This window comes from Neolamprologus brichardi, chromosome 22 (genome assembly GCF_056152115.1).
Source record: "Neolamprologus brichardi isolate AB-2024 chromosome 22, ASM5615211v1, whole genome shotgun sequence".
In the NCBI taxonomy this organism is placed as follows: domain Eukaryota; kingdom Metazoa; phylum Chordata; class Actinopteri; order Cichliformes; family Cichlidae; genus Neolamprologus; species Neolamprologus brichardi.
In genome coordinates this window covers 9,046,631-9,067,598 of record NC_142124.1, presented here as the reverse complement: position 1 = coordinate 9,067,598, position 20,968 = coordinate 9,046,631, and positions in this window count along the sequence as shown.

Here is a 20,968-nt window from a genome sequence, read left to right as displayed (position 1 = left end):
GCATCCAATCATGTTATTGACATCTAATCACCTGATGTCGACCACCACCTTATCATTGTCTTGCTGACTTCTCCAAATACATGATTTAAAACATTTAAACTTTAGAATGAATTCATTACATTTTCATTTCTGTTATTAGCAGAAAATTCCATTACAAATCAGCATTCGTTATATTCATGAATATACTTCACTTCATCTTTGACATTTTTATGTAATTTCCCTTCAATTACCTCTACCATGACCTTATTCCTACATAACATCCATTTTATTAACCATTACTGTAATCCAATTACTTTTTTCAAGAAACGAGTAAAGTAAGGGATTAAGATTGCAAAAAAGGTAATTAGATTACCGTTACTTTCCCGTACAGACTTCAGAAAGGGGAAGTTATTGCAAGCTGCACAGGAAGTAAGACACAAAGGAAAGAGGAACTTACCATATAAGGAGTTGTTTGTATCGAAACTGGGTCTGACATGCTGCAAAATATATAGTGAGACTGGCTGCGCTGTCTTTTTAGACTTGAGCTGGCATTTTTGTGCTAAGTCTCCATATTCCGGAATATGTAAAATTAAAGATCATTTTTTAAGTTAGACCACTTTGAGCCGTGTCTTTTTTGGCCGTTAAAGAATACAAAGAACTGGATTTAATACTAGTAAAACCAATTTTAAAAAGAGACCTTTTCCATTTGATTACATTTTATACGATTGATTAGGCAGAAAGTAGAATTGGGCTGAGAGATCTATCGCTTTATAACCTGTTTAGGTTGTAAATCATGTTTCTAAAAAGTAACTAAGTAACTAATTACTTTTGAAAATAAGTAATCAGTAAAGTAACGAGATTACTTTTGGGGGGGGAATAATCAGTAATTAGTTACTAATTACTTTTTTCAAGTAACTTGACCAACACTGCTCAGATGTGATCACAGGTAAGTCGGGGGGACTTCAATCTCTCTCTGTCTTTCCCACCTCTCTTGACACACTCTTCAATCATGTTAAAATGTTTAAACATAAGTTATGACCTGTATCATCATTATTCTTAATGTAACAAAGTACTAGCCTGTTCCTTATGTTTCCTTGTGAAAAGACTGTTGGTGTGCAGGATAAAATGCTGTGACCCATATTAACCCTCTCAAGGCAGGCGTTGCCGATTTGCAACAGTTAAAAACTAACAACCTGATTACCCCACATACATATTTTATGATTTTTTTTTTTACTCAGAAGTACCACTGCAGGACTTGGTTGTGCATTAGCAACAAAAAGTTTAATTTGAGCCTGAAAGGGTTAAACCAAAACATAAGCCACTGTACAATCTAAACATGCTACTGTACAGAGTAGAACTGCCAAAGAGGTGAAAATAACTTACTGCTTGACCTTTGGAGTGAATATAAAATTGCAACATTTTGTTATGTAAAATTATGGTACAGGGAGTGATTGTGCTAGAGTCTATCCCAGCTGTTATAGGGCAAGAGGCAGGGTACACCCTGGAAAGATTGTTAGCCTGTCACAGGGCTCAAAGTATCACAACTATCTTATATATGTGGTAGTTACGACAACACAGCAGATAATCTACAACTAATCTAACCTAATCTGTCTAGGTATCTAAATTAGAGCACTACTATTACTAACAGCAAAGGAAATGTAAAGGAATGGATTTTGGACTTTAGGACGTTCAGAAAACCAGTGACCCCTGTTTCAGTCCAGGGGGTTTATGTGGATATAGTGGGAGACTATAAATACCTCGAAGCACACATGGGCAATAAACTGGACTGGGTTAAAAATTCCACTGTACTCTACAGAAAAGGCCGGAGCCGTCTCTATTTTCTAAGGCGGCTGAGGTCTTTTTAAATCTGTGGGACAATGCACAGGATTTTCTTTTATCAAAACACACTGCAACAGTTGCACACCCTTACTATTTGCACATCCTCGACAGAGAAAATAACAAAGCACAGTATGGTAAGAGGGGTACCTCATTGCCAACCTGTGTCAATATGTAATTTGTGCAATATACTGGGAATTAATAAAGTATTCTGATATTCTGATTTGTTTAATATTTTTTTCATTGTTTTCCTAGAAAAGTTGTGTTTTGTTTTACATTTAATTGACCCACTTTTGCATTGTGGCGATTTGCTGCCTTGTGACCCCATGATAAAACATTATGTACAGGTTAAATGTAGGAGTTAAACATTGATTCAGAGTTATTCTTTTTTCAATTTTTGTTTTGTTTATTTAAATCAGTCATTTACTCGGAAACTTTGCACGCCAGTAGGATGAATTCGCTGCTGCACCTCACTGCTGCTCTAGCAAGACTTACACTTGCCCTTTTATTTTATGCACATTTCTAAAAATGTCTCTTTAACCAATGCTGCAGCCACAACGAGGACCACAAAAAACAAAAAACGAGTCCAGCTTCATCAAACTGTCTCTTCACCCTAAACAGCCATTATTTTTGTTAGTTTTGCTTACTGTTAACAACACACCCAGTTCCACGTCACACTCTCCTAATTGAACCCTCACCCCACAGTCTTGCGCTGCAATTTTGACCCTGGCACACCTAAAGAAATAACTCCTAAACAGTACTGCAGTTGCCCAACTATTAGGGTTGGCAACTTTGACGTGCGGCAACATCAACCCTCTCAGAGCGACTTTCAATGTCATATTTCCTATTGACGTGTATAATTAACTGAAGCAGCATGTAAGCCAGTCATGCCAGAGCTAATATGCCACCACAGGCAAAGCCAACATAAAATTTGCTTACCTGTTTGTTATTAGATTGCACGTCCGTGGTTCATGGTTCCAGTTTTTAATCATGTGTGTTAATTATATGCAATAAAGAGAGTGTTGTTAAAAGGGAAGCAGAATGTCAATATAAAATTGTATTTATTAGTCAGTACACAGCAAATCCAGCATGTCCAAATTAACACTGTCAGATTTGATTTCAGCACTTTTAAAGTGTCTATATGGGTCCACACCAGAGAGTGTTAATTTAACTCTTTTTGGAGAGTTGGTACGTTAACTCTGATTTGTTAACACCAAAATCTGTCTGGAGTTGATAATTTAACACTTACTAATGCTAACTAGGTGTTAAGAGTCTATATATTAACTCTCAAAGAGTATTTTAGTTTAACTACGTAAGAGTTATCTGCTATATCTGCTAATTAATTCTAAAAAGCGGGAATTTTACTGTTCTGAACTTCTAGAAATTTCTCTTGGAAATAAACATTTACTAAAAAGACGCAATGGTTTTTGAAAAACATTTATTGAAAGATGTAACAGTGTACATGTTCTCACTTTCATTAGAATTTTGTTTATCAAAAGGTCTGACATGGGTGAGCTGGTAAATGCAAATAACAGCATTCTCATCATTTTAATAAATACAAAATACAATATGCATGTCCTTCATTCATCACTTTGTGTAACTGCAACGCACTTCTGCTCTCCCCCATATTCCATCTTCACAAGCATATCCTATGTGGAGATTGAATAAAAATTAGTAGACACTAATTAATGGCACAATCAATTGCAGCACAGTAAAAAAAAAAAAAAGGAATCCTTTTTGAGCCATTACTTGTGTAAAGTATTTTCCTAAAAGACAAGGACACAGGCAACAGGTAATACTGAACTAAATGTAAAACCTCAACCTTTTTCATTTTTACCTAAACCGTGTGCACAAAACTCTGGAGGATCTAAATGCTAACGTAGAACCCAGTCAGGACATCTGCTACTGCTGTTTGCTCGTTGTTGTTTTTTTTTAATGGGAGATCGTTTTCAGGCTTCAAGTAGCACCATTATACCAACATTTCACATTCTAGACATTGTTTTAGGTGTATTTGACCAAAGGTTTGACTGAAAATTCACATGCAAGCTTTTTTTCAAGGCTGTGGTATTTGCCCGCAAACAATACCTTTCAGCTAGCTAAAACAGAATATTATGCTATCAGCGAGCAACATGGCTAATGCCTTCCACACAGCTTTGTCTCAACTCCAAAGAGCCACAGAAGTAAAAGCTAATAATAATATTTGAAACAATCTTTGAAAAATGACTTACCAAGCATGGCAAACAACTCAAATATGTAGAGCAAAATGTTCTGAAACGGCTTCACTTCAGCTTCGATTGGAGCCGTGCTGGGGGCGGAGTCTGTGAATTTACTCTATTAGTGTCATAGCCCCTGTAGGAGTTCAGAGTTAAGAGGTCAAGAGTTAATATTTCCATTGTAACACCTCCAGATTTGACACTCATTTTTAACACTCGATTTTAACTACTATCATTTTACACCTCAGAGTTACATTAAAAGAATGTGACTCTACTTAGAGTAAAATTAACTCTAAGACTATTAACACCAAAACATTTAACACTTTTGAATAAGCTTTTAATGATATAAGTTTGCATATGATAGAATACTGCATGATGACCTTTTTATGACTTAGACTGTTGTCCACTACAAGACTGTTTAATAAATTCTTTCTCACAGCGATAATAGCTGAACAAACTGTTATTATTTCACTCCTGCCAGGAAGAGGAGAGCTGGACACTTATCTGCGCTCCCTAACAAGAAGAGGGGCCGCGTCCTTCTGAATCTCATAACACACACACATACACCTGAACCACTCTTATCTTCACTCTCTACACACTAACATTCCTCTGCCTGTGAATAGGCGTATTCACTGTTGTATTACTTTTGTATATAAATAAAGACAAGTGCAAGAACAGAGCGCACATCACAGGGCCCCCACTCTGGTGTGAGCGTTCTGTGATCATGCCCTTGCAAGTAAATGCTGCAGCGTCTGTGTGTTTCTACCTTTAGATTCTTAGCTGAAGAAGTGTCTTTAGAATAAATCTCTTGACACAGAAATAACACAATGGTAAACATGCCCCTGTCCCAGGTTTTTTGGAACACGTTGCAGGCATCAAATTCAAAATGAGTGAAGATTTAGAAAACGACAATAAAGTTTATCAGTTCTAACATTAGATAGCTTGTCTTTGTAGTGTAATCAGTTGAATAGGTTGAAAGGATTTGCAGATCATTGTATTCTGCTTTTATTTACTATTGAAACAATGACCCAGCTTCATTGGAATTGGGGTTGTACGTGCATTTAATGACATATCCTGGTCAAAAATGTGTTATTGGAGCCCAAGGTAATGTCATCCAGAGTAAGCATCTGGTTAGATACCATGTTTCTAAGATTTTTGCGCCAAGTGTAATAAAGTCAGTTTTATCTGAATTTAGAAGAAGAAAATTAGTGGTCATCCAGGTCTTTATATCTTTAAGAAATTCCTACAGTTTAACTAATTTGTGTGTGCTATCTCACTTCCGTGAAAATGTAGGCTGTACCTTCTAATAATACTGTTTAAAGGAAGCATTTATAATGTAAAGAGAATTGAAATTCTGATGATGATCTTCTAAATTTGTGATATGCCCTTTCCTCTCCAGCTTATGAATTATCTGCTTCATGGTGAGTTTTTGAGAGTTGTACCAGGGAGTCGAGTACATCTGATTTGAAGCTTTCTTTTTCAGAGATGCTACAGTATCCAGACTCACAACGCCAGGAAGATGTACAATTATTAACAAGATAACTGTGGGAGTTCAGGTAGCTGCTCCACTCTGTGTTATTACATGGTATTAGAGAAGGTAACAGTGGATGAAACATATTCTTAAACCTAGTTACAGCACTTTCAAAAAGGCATGTACCATGATGTAAACTACTCCCCACTACTGTGTAATCCATTATTGTTAATGCATATATTATTAGGAAACGATCAGACGAGAGAGGGTTTTCAGGAAACACTGTTTAATGTTCAGTTTCTATTCCATATGTTACAACAAGATCTAGAGTGTGATTAAAGTGGTGGGTGGGTTCTTTTACATTTTGAAAGAAGCCAATTGAGTCTAATAACAGATCAAATGCCATGTTGAGGCTGTTATAGCATCTACATGGATGTTAAAATCACCCACAATAATTATTTCATCAGATAAAAAGTCTGAGAGATTAGACAGAAGCTCTGAGTAATGCCAATAGATAACAACAACTAAAACTGGGTTTTCTCTTGGCAACGTCTATTGATTTAAACAAACCATGATAAGACAAAGGACCCAACACACAACGTTGCACAATGGATGCCCGTTTATTTGCTAAATCTCTCTTTGCAGCAGCTTTTCTACTGCTTCCTGCTGCACACCACACACAGCTCCTCATATCGTGGTGGCCTACTTAAATGGGTAGACGTGATTAGGTGATGGAGGTCAGTTATGTGGGTCAGCCTTCCTTGACACCACACCCTGATCCCACTGCTCCATCCCTCCCGTTTGTAGTTGTGCTACAAACGGTTTACTGGAAGGAAGAGGGAATCAATTTGTTGGTAAATTATTAATAATGTATTAACAGGGACTTAGAAAGCTTCCTGCTTCCTGGTGCCAACTCTGGATAGTCACGTTTTGGGAGAGTTGAATAAGTGGCCAGTGTAACCGGTGTGATTCTGCGTTGTGTCTGATCTCTGATAACAAAGGTAAAAGAAAGAAAGGCCTCCAAGTAAATAATTTGCCCACTCCAGCTCCTCTCCCACAGGGGAATTGTAGAAAAGGCAGCATTTATTTTTACATTGAACATAAAGTATGGATTTACACGTAACGTATTTGACATAAGATAAAACAAAAACAACAACACAAAATCCGACATACCTGATTACAAAGGTAAAAGAAAGAAAGGCCTCCAAGTAAATAATTTGCCCACTCCAGCTCCTACGACCAAATACAAACAGTGGGGAAGAGGGTTAGCTCAACCCACCACAACTTCCAAGCTAGCATTTATGGCGCCTAAAACACATTTATAATACACACATACTACACACTTATAACATCTAACAAAAACAGGCTTAATAATGACAATAATTGAACTAAAATCACAATCAGAAACATCCAGGTGGCTAAATATGCATTATATGAGCGTTTTACAGTGTTGGGAAAGAAATGACACCAACCTCTCCCACAGGGGAATTGTAGAAAAGGGGAGAGGCAAAAGGGGTACACTGTATTTATAGGGTTGCACCAAAGAAGAAGAAGAAAAGAATGAGGAGGGGCTCTAACTGATAATGAACATAACTACAGGCTTGGAGGTCCTAAAAGTCAGGTATGAAAGGAACAGTTTGGGGGTTTAGGACACATTTTGTGTAATTATAACAATGTGACTTATGACCCTGTTACATTAGCTTTCTAAAAAGGATTTCTAAAAATGAGAAGTGCTCCATCTAAAGTGGGATGGATACAATCGCTCCTAACAAGACAGGGGTTTCCCTTAAAGTTTCCCAATTATCCCTCATTGTTATTGTGTAAGTTACTCACATAAAGGCAGTTCTGGTAATATCAAAGTATTAGTTATTTCATTACTGTCTCAGCCTTGTGCTGCTCTGATTTTTTCAAGCAATGGTCATATGTTAAACTGTTACATAATATATATTATGTTTAACCCGAGTGACCACCCGGTCAGCTGGTGGGTAACAGGCATCTCCGAAAACGTTAGAGCACTATGCAAATATGTGATGTCTTGATGAATCGAGCAGATATTTGAAGTTTACACAGCACCATTCTCGCATGAAAATATCTTAAAAGTTTATTTTGTGACCCAGAAAGAGTAATATTTCAAACTCTGCCACTCTGTGTTCCTCCGCCACTGTCTCGTTTGAGTTTTGGACGAAATGGATTCTGGGATATTGCATTTCGTCATTTCGAGCTGATTGGAGACCAGAACAGCCAATCAGATTTTTTTGCATCCAAGTCTGTGATTGGCTGGTTTTGTGGCACAACTATGACGGTATAGAGAAAGAGTTGAGCAGCACGGGCAGAAATGTTGAGAGCGCGAGCAACACATTGCGAGCGAGCGCAAATGCAAAAACTGAGCGAGAGGGGCTGCTATTGTGTGTGTGTGGATAATAGCAAACACTGAAATACATTTTTTGAATGCAGGAATGAATTTTGTTCACTCAAATTCAGCTTTTCTTTGCTCAAAAAAAATTTCTCCTCAAAATACAACACTTGCACCTGCAAACTTTTTTTACGTGCGCTCAATTTTTTTTTACGTGCGCTCAGAATAGTGGCACAAAAATAACGCCATACCACACACAGCTCCTCATATCGTGGTGGCCTACTTAAATGGGTAGACGTGATTAGGCGATGGAGGTCAGCTATGTGGGTCAGCCTTCCTTGACACCACACCCTGATCCCACTGCTCCACCCCTTTACTGGAAGGAAGAGTGAATCGATTTGTTGGTAAATTATTAATAATGTAGTAACAGGGACTGAGAAAGCTTCCTGCTTCCTGGTCCTAACTCTGGATAGTCACGTTTTGGGAGAGTCGAATAAGTGGCCAGCTTTCTAAAAAGGATTTCTAAAAATGAGAAGTGCTCCATCTAAAGTGGGATGGATACAGTCGCTCCTAACAAGACAGGGGTTTCCCTTAAAGTTTCCCAATTATCCCTCATTGTTATTGTGTAAGTTACTCACATAAAGGCAGTTCTGGTAATATCAAATTATTAGTTATTTCATTACTATCTCAGCCTTGTGCTGCTCTGGTTTTTTCAAGCAATGGTCAAATGTTAAACTGTTACAGAAACCCTGTGATGACCAGCAACCTTGGATAAAGGTCTCAGACCTATCTCGAGCCAACGTAACAACTAAGGCAGCTAGTTTACTCATAAATGGTAAGTTGTTGGGAAACACCTCAGACTTCCCTGAAGTTCATTAAAGAGAACATAACATGTGTCAAAAGAGAATTAAAATGTAACAATAATTGTGCTGTCTTTATGTTGTCCTTTAGCTCTTATGTAAAAATAATATTAATGGATTTGGTCCATTAATAAAAGACCATGGGATGAAATGAAAGCCATGCCAGTGCATTAAGCCTTGTGACATATGGTCATCTGCTCAACTAGGTGAGCTAAACAGAGACCTAAGATCATAATGAGTATGAATATCATGGTAATTTTAGGATTTTAATTTTTTTAATTGTTCTTTTTCCAGGGTGGAATGACAGTACAGCGTCTACACATCTTCAGTTACTTAAGAAAAAACTGGGTGTTTTTTAGACTTGCTGGACCAGAATGCGTTGGCATGATGTTGGGGCAGCATGGGTGCTAGCAACTTTTTTTTTTTGACAAAGCCATGATGGCGTCCCTACCACAATGCTCCCCTGGGCAACCACCCACGTCGCCCATTTCAAAATCCGCTACTGTGTCCGCAAAAGGCTGCGTATGCAAACAAAGTGTTGTAGAGTTAATTTTAGTTAAACTTGTGCTACAAAGGCTTTCATACAGAAAAATACATCTAAGACGGAGGATTTAAGATCAAAACTTAATTCCAGCCGCGTTGGACACCAGTGCACTAATTGTGATAAACTTAATCTCCTTTGTGCTGCTCTTGCATTGACATTAAAAGGTACCTATTATGCTATATATTATGCTTCCTTTTGCTTGGGATGGTAAACCTACAAGCCAAAATTCCCATTAAAAGTTTTACAAATGCATGTAATATGATACAAAATTGTAAACTAAGATTTGCAGATGTGTACAGGGATTTATGTGTAACTCTTTGAGGACTCACAAATATGAGCTGCAATCTACACATTTCAAAGCAACTTAAACAAGTGAAACTATTTAACAAATACTTATATCCAAACCTGAATAATATAGTCAACATTTATGCACAGTTTTTTTTAGTTAATCTTACCATTCTTTGATAACAGCAACCAAATTTTGGTGCTAGATTCATGGCTAATTCTGAACTGTTTATCACAAAGTTTTCAGCTTTCTGCTAACATCAGCTTAAAGACGTCCTGGAGACAATGATTGAGCTGCTAGAAGACATTTTTTAACAGTAGTCTAGTGTAATCTAACAAATATTTCTTTAGTTTCAAGTACTTTAAAATCAGAAAGTTATAAAAGCTTGCTTGTCATCCATAACTCAAAATTTAATTTTTTGGGGGAAAATAACTCAAAATTTCGAGTTAATAAGTCGACATTTGAAGTTAGTTTCTCTAAATTTTAAGTTAGTAAGTTGAAGCTTCGAGTTAATGCTGCCAATCAATTCAAGTGGCTTTTATTGTCACTTCAAACATGTACAGTGGTACAGTACTGGTGCTACATATGACATATAACAGACAAACACAGGACTACGTAAAGTGCAATGTGTAAAAATTGCAAATACACAAGACAAAACAGTGCAACACTAGACAGACCAGGACGATACAGACAGTGCAATGGAAATATGCACAAAACTGAGTATTGTGCAAAAAGTAACTTGGTGTCTGAAGGTGTGCGTGTGTGTGAGAAACTGCAGATAAGTGCTTGGTTGTGACATGTATGAAGGTGTCACAACCAGTGTCCGTGATGGAGGGAAGAGAGGCTCCAATGACCATCACGCGATTAGTCCCGTACTTTAGCTAGAATGAAAAAAAGACACAAAGCTGAAGTTATTCTGTCTTTACGTTGCACAGCTGCCTCTTCTCCCCTCATTCTCTCCCCCTCCCTCTCTCTCTTGTTGCTACTTCAATCATGAAACTGATCAATGATCAGCTGATCATCTCTCTTGTTTGTTTATCTCCCACTTTGCGCCAGAAACAGGAAACCAGCGGATGTTGCGCTAAACAACAACAGCAGCACGTTCAAGCTTGATAAGCTGTTGTTATATTTTATTTAAAATTAATTTCTAGTATCAGCTGATGTTTGCTGGAGCCACAGCTGTAAAAGCTGCTGCTCATGATATCGGTTTGGAAACATGAAGGTGATACAAATCATACATATAAACCAACAAGACAGTGTACATCACTGTCACAACAGCGTTTGTTTTCGTTCAAAGGCTTTATGGTTTTTCCTATAATACCTGGTGGTGTAGTCGGTGATTTTTTTGTCACTTCAGCTTTATATATTATGTTTAACCCGAGTGACCACCCGGTCAGCTGGTGGGTAACAGGTATCTCCGAAAACATTAGAGCACTTATGCAAATATGTGATGTCTTGATGAATCGAGCAGATATTTGAAGTTTACACAGCACCATTCTCGCATGAAAATATCTTAAAAGTTTATTTTGTGACCCAGAAAGAGTAATATTTCAAACTCTGCCACTCTGTGTTCCTCCGCCACTGCCTCGTTTGAGTTTTGGACGAAATGGATTCTGAGATATTGCATTTCATCATTTCGAGCTGATTGGAGACCAGAAAAGCCAATCAGATTTTTTTGCATCCAAGTCTGTGATTGGCTGGTTTTGTGGCACAACTATGACGGTGTAGAGAAAGAGTTGAGCGCGCACGGGCAGAAATGTTGAGAGCGCGAGCAACACATAAGCGCAAATACAAAAACTGCGCGAGAGGGGCTGCTGTTGTGTGTGTGTGTGGATAATAGCAAACACTGAAAGACATTTTTTTGAATGCAGGAATGAATTTTGTTCACTCAAATTCAGCTTTTCTTCACTCAAAATCAATTTCTCCTCAAAATACAACACTTGCACCTGCAAACTTTTTTTACGTGCGCTCATTTTTTTTTTTTTACGTGCGCTCAGAATAGTGGCACAAAAATAACGCCATACCACACACAGCTCCTCATATCGTGGTGGCCTACTTAAATGGGTAGACGTGATTAGGTGATGGAGGTCAGCTATGTGGGTCAGTCATCCTTGACACCACACCCTGATCCCACTGCTCCACCCCTTTACTGGAAGGAAGAGTGAATCGATTTGTTGGTAAATTATTAATAATGTAGTAACAGGGACTGAGAAAGCTTCCTGCTTCCTGGTCCCAACTCTGGATAGTCACGTTTTGGGAGAGTCGAATAAGTGGCCAGCTTTCTAAAAATGATTTCTAAAAATGAGAAGTGCTCCATCTAAAGTGGGATGGATACAGTCGCTCCTAACAAGACAGGGGTTTCCCTTAAAGTTTCCCAATTATCCCTCATTGTTATTGTGTAAGTTACTCACATAAAGGCAGTTCTGGTAATATCAAAGTATTAGTTATTTCATTACTATCTCAGCCTTGTGCTGCTCTGGTTTTTTCAAGCAATGGTCAAATGTTAAACTGTTACAGAAACCCTGTGATGACCAGCAACCTTGGATAAAGGTCTCAGACCTATCTCGAGCCAACGTAACAACTAAGGCAGCTAGTTTACTCATAAATGGTAAGTTGTTGGGAAACACCTCAGACTTCCCTGAAGTTCATTAAAGAGAACATAACATGTGTCATAAGAGAATTAAAATGTAACAATAATTGTGCTGTCTTTATGTTGTCCTTTAGCTCTTATGTAAAAATAATATTAATGGATTTGGTCCATTAATAAAAGACCATGGGCTGAAATGAAAGCCATGCCAGTGCATTAAGCCTTGTGACATATGGTCATCTGCTCAACTAGGTGAGCTAAACAGAGACCTAAGATCATAATGAGTATGAATATCATGGTAATTTTAGGATTTTAATTTTTTTAATTGTTCTTTTTCCAGGATAGAATGACAGTACAGCGTCTACACAACTTCAGTTACTTAAGAAAAAACTGGGTGTTTTTTAGACTTGCTGAACCAGAATGCGTTGGCATGATGTTGGGGCAGCATGGGTGCTAGCAACTTTTTTTTTTTGACAAAGCCATGATGGCGTCCCTACCACAATGCTCCCCTGGGCAACCGCCCACGTCGCCCATTTCAAAATCCGCTACTGTGTCCTCAAAAGGCTGCGTATGCAAACAAAGTGTTGTAGAGTTAATTTTAGTTACACTTGTGCTACAAAGGCTTTCATACAGAAAAATACATCTAAGACGGAGGATTTAAGATCAAAACTTAATTCCAGCCGCGTTGGACACCAGTGCACTAATTGTGATAAACTTAATCTCCTTTGTGCTGCTCTTGCATTGACATTAAAAGGTACCTATTATGCTATATATTATGCTTCCTTTTGCTTGGGATGGTAAACCTACAAGCCAAATTCCATTAAAAGTTTTACAAATGCATGTAATATGATACAAAAGTGTAAACTAAGATTTGCAGATGTGTACAGGGATTTATGTGTAACTCTTTGAGGACTCACAAATATGAGCTGCAATCTACACATTTCAAAGCAACTTAAACAAGTGAAACTATTTAACAAATACTTATATCCAAACCTGAATAATATAATCAACATTTATGCACAGTTTTTTTAGTTAATCTTACCATTCTTTGATAACAGCAACCAAATTTTGGTGCTAGATTCATGGCTAATTCTGAACTGTTTATCACAAAGTTTTCAGCTTTCTGCTAACATCAGCTTAAAGACGTCCTGGAGACAATGATTGAGCTGCTAGAAGACATTTTTTAACAGTAGTCTAGTGTAATCTAACAAATATTTCTTTAGTTTCAAGTACTTTAAAATCAGAAAGTTATAAAAGCTTGCTTGTCATCCATAACTCAAAATTTAATTTTTTGGGGGAAAATAACTCAAAATTTCGAGTTAATAAGTCGACATTTGAAGTTAGTTTCTCTAAATTTTAAGTTAGTAAGTTGAAGCTTCGAGTTAATGCTGCCAATCAATTCAAGTGGCTTTTATTGTCACTTCAAACATGTACAGTGGTACAGTACTGGTGCTACATATGACATATAACAGACAAACACAGGACTACGTAAAGTGCAATGTGTAAAAATTGCAAATACACAAGACAAAACAGTGCAACACTAGACAGACCAGGACGATACAGACAGTGCAATGGAAATATGCACAAAACTGAGTATTGTGCAAAAAGTAACTTGGTGTCTGAAGGTGTGCGTGTGTGTGAGAAACTGCAGATAAGTGCTTGGTTGTGACATGTATGAAGGTGTCACAACCAGTGTCCGTGATGGAGGGAAGAGAGGCTCCAATGACCATCACGCGATTAGTCCCGTACTTTAGCTAGAATGAAAAAAAGACACAAAGCTGAAGTTATTCTGTCTTTACGTTGCACAGCTGCCTCTTCTCCCCTCATTCTCTCTCCCTTCCTCTCTCTCCTGTTGCTACTTCAATCATGAAACTGATCAATGATCAGCTGATCATCTCTCTTGTTTGTTTATCTCCCACTTTGCGCCAGAAACAGGAAACCAGCGGATGTTGCGCTAAACAACAACAGCAGCACGTTCAAGCCTGATAAGCTGTTGTTATATTTTATTTAAAATTAATTTCTAGTATCAGCTGATGTTTGCTGGAGCCACAGCTGTAAAAGCTGCTGCTCATGATATCGGTTTGGAAACATGAAGGTGATACAAATCATACATATAAACCAACAAGACAGTGTACATCACTGTCACAACAGCGTTTGTTTTCGTTCAAAGGCTTTATGGTTTTTCCTATAATACCTGGTGGTGTAGTCGGTGATTTTTTTGTCACTTCAGCTTTATATATTATGTTTAACCTGAGTGACCACCCGGTCAGCTGGTGGGTAACAGGTATCTCCGAAAACATTAGAGCACTTATGCAAATATGTGATGTCTTGATGAATCGAGCAGATATTTGAAGTTTACACAGCACCATTCTCGCATGAAAATATCTTAAAAGTTTATTTTGTGACCCAGAAAGAGTAATATTTCAAACTCTGCCACTCTGTGTTCCTCCGCCACTGCCTCGTTTGAGTTTTGGACGAAATGGATTCTGAGATATTGCATTTCATCATTTCGAGCTGATTGGAGACCAGAAAAGCCAATACGATTTTTTTGCATCCAAGTCTGTGATTGGCTGGTTTTGTGGCACAACTATGACGGTGTAGAGAAAGAGTTGAGCGCGCACGGGCAGAAATGTTGAGAGCGCGAGCAACACATTGCAAGCGAGCGCAAATACAAAAACTGCGCGAGAGGGGCTGCTATTGTGTGTGTGTGTGGATAATAGCAAACACTGAAATACATTTTTTGAATGCAGGAATGAATTCTGTTCACTCAAATTCAGCTTTTCTTCGCTCAAAATCAATTTCTCCTCAAAATACAACACTTGCACCTGCAAACTTTTTTTACGTGCGCTCATTTTTTTTTTTTACGTGCGCTCAGAATAGTGGCACAAAAATAACGCCATACCACACACAGCTCCTCATATCGTGGTGGCCTACTTAAATGGGTAGACGTGATTAGGCGATGGAGGTCAGCTATGTGGGTCAGTCTTCCTTGACACCACACCCTGATCCCACTGCTCCACCCCTTTACTGGAAGGAAGAGTGAATCGATTTGTTGGTAAATTATTAATAATGTAGTAACAGGGACTGAGAAAGCTTCCTGCTTCCTGGTCCCAACTCTGGATAGTCACGTTTTGGGAGAGTCGAATAAGTGGCCAGCTTTCTAAAAATGATTTCTAAAAATGAGAAGTGCTCCATCTAAAGTGGGATGGATACAGTCGCTCCTAACAAGACAGGGGTTTCCCTTAAAGTTTCCCAATTATCCCTCATTGTTATTGTGTAAGTTACTCACATAAAGGCAGTTCTGGTAATATCAAAGTATTAGTTATTTCATTACTATCTCAGCCTTGTGCTGCTCTGGTTTTTTCAAGCAATGGTCAAATGTTAAACTGTTACAGAAACCCTGTGATGACCAGCAACCTTGGATAACGTTCTCAGACCTATCTCGAGCCAACGTAACAACTAAGGCTGGTAGTTTACTTATAAATGGTAAGTTGTTGGGAAACACCTCAGACTTCCCTGAAGTTCATTAAAGAGAACATAACATGTGTCATAAGAGAATTAAAATGTAACAATAATTGTGCTGTCTTTATGGTAAATGGACTGATTCTTATATAGTGCTTTTCTACTCTCCCGGAGTACTCAAAGCGCTCTATACAACACGCCACATTCACCCAGTCACACCCATTCTCACAAGCACTATCTCTATACTGAGTGCTTTCTAACTACACTCACACACATTCATACTCCGATGGATGCATCGGAGAGCAACTTGGGGTTAGTATCTTGCCCAAGGATACTTGGCATGCAGACTGGAGGAGCCTAGGATCGAACCTCCAACCTTCCGATCAGTAGGTGACCTGCTCTACCTCCTGAGCTACAGCCACCCATACTTTATGTTGTCCTTTAGCTCTTATGTAAAAATAATATTAATGGATTTGGTCCATTAATAAAAGACCATGGGCTGAAATGAAACCCATGCCAGTGCATCAAGCTGTCATGTTCCTGGGTCTGTTGACCCAGCGTTTTGAGTTTTGCTTTATTTGGATGATATGTTTGAGTTCTTTAGGGTAGCTAAGTTGTTTATTAGTTTCCCTTTGTGTTTTCTACCGCTGTATTTAAGTTTCCTTCTCCCTTTGCCCTTTATGTGTTTCATGCTGCGTGTCTTATGTTGTCAAGTTTATATTGTCTTGTCTTCGTCACATGTTTCCTGTTATATTTTGAAGGTCTGCATCCTATGTCAGTGTAGTCAGCTTTGCTTCCTTTGTCTCGTTATGTCAGACTAGTGTCAGCTGTTTCTCCATGTGTTTCCACTTCCCCTAATCACCCTTGTGTGTATTTAGTCTGTGTGTTTCTGTTCATTCCTTTCATTCCAGGTTGTCTGTTGTTCACGCAATGTTCTTTACACCAGGTTTCATGTCCAGGTTTTTTCATATTGTTGTTTAGATTTCCCAGTTTAGGTTTGTGTTAATTTTGCTTCAGTTTGCCTTGCCTTTTGTTTGTACCTTTTACCAGCCTCATTAAACGGCTCGCTTTTTGTTAACATTAAAGTTTTGTTCCCTGTTCCTTGGGGTCTGCGTTTTGTAGTGATGGGCAGATGAAGCTTCATGAAGCACTGAAGCTTTTCATCCAATTGGTTCACCCCAGCGCAAAGCGTCTTGATGCTTCATTTGCTCTAGTAGGACACCTACTGGACGTAAAAATATTAGTTGGCATGAATTTGAAGAGTGTGGCCTTTTGCACACAGCCTGCAAATGTCAACAACAAAAGGAGTGTGTAAAACATGTATATTGTAGTGATGGCAGCATACTGTGTATATTTATACTGGCAGTATGGAAAATGATTATTTGGAAATGCTTAAAATGGAAATGATCATTTACTGTGAGGTGAGGTGAGGTTGGGGTGTGGACAGTGGTTGTGCTTTTGTAACGTTGAGGTATGGACAGCTACAGACTGAGGCTTTGTCCTGCCTGTTCACATTTTATTCTGTAAAAACTAAATTTTCACTGCTTTTATGACCTTTTTAGTGGGGAGAACATAGCTAGGATTGAATGATTTAACAAATCTTTTAAATCCTTTATCCTTCACAATGCTAAATGGCTGGGAGTCCTCAATCACCATGCTAACCAGGTCTTCATCTATTTGAGATTGTCTTTATTGTCTTTCCTCAGGAGAACAAAGCACAAATATAAATATCACACATAACTTATAACAGCTGTATAATATTGTTATATCATTTAGTAACATTACTGCATGCTATATTATCATGGCATTTGATGGTTCACCTGGTCTTGCTCCACAATCGGTGTTCCCCCTATTCTCATGCAAAGCTATGTAGTGCCTAAGCATGGGTGAGGTGTTGTTGTTATATCCCAACTCCCTGGCACATAGCAAACACTTCAGCTTGTACAAAAGTAAAGCCGCTTAACATAAATTGTATTGCACCATCAGTATTATGAAAATACATCTTCTGTAGAAATTTACATACCTTGTTGGGAGGAATAAGATCAAAATGTTCCCACACAGGGGAGGACATCCTCCTCTTCTTAGCTGGCTCCATTTTCTCCTGACTTTCTCTCCTCACTCTCACAAACCTCCAAACTGTCTCCAAACTGTCTCCAAACTCTCCATCAAACACCCACATCTTGAATGAAGTCTGAGGGGTTTATATCGTTGTCATAGCTCGTGGCAAAGTTCGAACCACTTCATGAACCAGTCATGTGGTACAGCCGGGCAGCGAGGCTTCGGACGTCATCATTTTCAGCTCCTCCCATAAATGAAGCAATCCTTGATACGCGCATCGCGGAAACACCCCCTAAATTACTCGACACAAGCTTCGAAGCCTCGATACAGAACGTCACATCACTAACGTTTTGGGTCCTTCTCGTCAATTCATACAGTCTGCCCTCGCCAGACTGTGACAGAACGACCTGACCATGATGGACCCAGCGGACATTTATTTCACAGACTTTTTTGAATTCAAGATTCGTGTTACGATTCCTCACGGACTTTGGATTATTTCCTCTGCAGGCAAACAGGAGGAGGAGAAGAAGGCTACTTGGGCTCAGATGACCCAGATAGCCACGGCTAACCCAAGGTTTCTGGATTTTTTGCCTGAGGGTTTAAAGAACTTTGTTACTGCCTCAACCTGCTCTACCTCACCATTATCACCACAGCCCTGCGGAGAGGCAGGTCTTCCTTCGCCGGCTACAGGAGTAAGAGTCGGCATGTTCAGGCTCTCACCTGTGTCACCACAGCAGCAGACAAGTGCTGTGTTTTCCTCACCACAACCAGTGGCTGCACAATTATCTAGCTTCTCTGTGCATTGACCTTTTCCAGTGTCTGCTGGGGGGCCCGAGAGGCCCGTCCAGTCTCATGCCTTGACAGCCAGAGGGCCCAAGGGGCCCGTCTGGCCTTCGTCTGTCTTCACTGGAGGGTCCGAGGGGCCCGTTCAGCAGCCTGCTCCCGCTGGAGGGCCCGAGGAGCCCGTCAAGCCATCAGCTTTGCCTGCAGCAGCCGCTTCAGCTTCAGCCTCGCCTGGCCCTGCCACGACCCAGCCAGAGGTCGACGCCACGCCTCTGCTCGTCTCGCCTGCCACAACCCAGCCAGAGGTCGACGCCACACCAATGCTCGCCACGCCTCTGCTCGTCTCGCCTGCCACGACCCAGCCAGAGGTCGACCCCACGCCTCTGCTCGTCTCGCCTGCCACTACCCAGCCAGAGGTCGACACCACGCCTCTGCTCGTCTCGCCTGCCACGACCCAGCCAGAGGTCGACACCACGCCTCTGCTCGTCTCGCCTGCCACGCCCCAGCCAGAGGTCGACGCCACGCCTGGTCCTGCCACGCCCCAGCCACGCCCCAGCCACGCCCCAGCCAGAGGTCGACGCCACGCCTGGTCCTGCCACGCCCCAGCCAGAGGTCGACGCAACGCCTGGTCCTGCGTGCTTCGAGTTAATGCTGCCAGTCAAGTCAAGTGGCTTTTATTGTCACTTCAAACATGTACAGTGGTACAGTACTGGTGCTACATATGTCATATAACAGACAAACACAGGACTACGTAAGGTGCAATGTGTAAAAATACACAAGACAAAACAGTGCAACACTAGACAGACCAGGACGATACAGACAGTGCAATGGAAATATGCACAAAACTGAGTATTGTGCAAAAAGTAACTTGGTGTCTGAAGGTGTGCGTGTGTGTGAGAAACTGCAGATAAGTGCTTGGTTGTGACATGTATGAAGGTGTCACAACCAGTGTCCGTGATGGAGGGAAGAGAGGCTCCAATGATTATCTCAGCTGCTCTCACTATCCGTTGTAGGGCATTGCAATCTGATACGGTGCAGTTACCACACCAATGCCAATGACGAAGTTCTGAATGGCTTAATTTCCTTGTTACCTGGAAACAGACGGGTGGACACAGACACACTCAAAATCAGGTAGTGATAGCGTCAGTGAGCTAGCAATGTATAATAAACATGTACATAATAAATATGCTGTTTTGCAGGCAATAACACCATGCGATTCACCTAGTAACACAAGGATTTCATCATCTATGAAACCGTGCTGACCACGCAGTACTCAGTAGTTTACTCATTCGTGACCATTAGCTGTAACGGGGTGGCTGTAGCTCAGGTGGTAGAGCAGGTCATCTACTGATCAGAAGGTTGGTGGTTCGATTCCTGGCTTCCCCTAGTCTGCATGCCAAATATCCTTGGGCAAGATACTAACCCCAAATTGCTTTCCGATGCATCCATCGGAGTATGAATGTGTGTGAATGTTATCTAGAAAGCACTTAGAGAAATGTGCTTGTGCGAATGGGTGTGAATGGGTGAATGCACAAGTTGTGTAAAGCGCTTTGAGTGCTCAGAAGAGTAGAAAAGCGCTATATAAGAACCAGTCCATTTACCATTACCATTTAACACTGGTAGCGCTGATAGCTGATGCCTTCCACGTTCTGCTTCTTGGTAACAAGACCATTAAGTACCTTCACCGAGCTTCCTGATTGGCAGAGGTAACTTGAAACTTCAAGCTTTTTCAAAGAAATCTCGACTTCTTAACTCAAATTTTGAAACACGGAAATTTTGAGTTATGGATGGTAAAACAGATTTTTTTTCAGCTTCCATAGAACGCTCATAATGGTCGTGTAAGTGCTTTAAAATAGATCACTTTCTTAATTACATAGTAGCACTTCATATCACACTATCAGTTTGCAAATTGTGTGGGCTCATGCAGTACACTGGCAACAATATTTGTTTTCTTCTGTTTGCATGTTGTTATTGTTAGATATGCTGAATTTATTTTTTTTATTGCTGACCTGTGTGTTTTGCTTATGTAATAATGTGAATATCTTATCTCTGGGACTAATACTTATCTTACTACACAATTTATTTATTGCATTTTCCAGGAAGGCCGTTCAAAGTCATCTCCAAGGAACATTAAGACATATCATTGAGGCAGATCTTTCAAGTGCCCGTTTAGCCGACAGGGTAAATGGGCAACCACATGCTACATAGATAAATGCAGCAGCTCAGGTTCAGCTCTGAGGTGCTATGCTACGTGCCTTCCTGCTTTCCAGTCCACTCGTCATTATGGTGTCGAAAAAGACAGATCCTCCTTCTTCCCTGACAGTCTGTCTGCATCGCTGTAATGATAAAGACACTGTTCTTACATTCTAAAAATCAAAGCTACTGTTTCTGAACTAGGTTGCTTAAGCCTCCTTGCACTAGTTCCAAGTATGTTTTATTATAGATTTATTGGGTTTGGTGGATTTATTGGACATTGGATCAGCCTAATAAGAGGTGTGTTTGCCGTTCATTTGTTCACGAGTCCTCGGCACGTCTA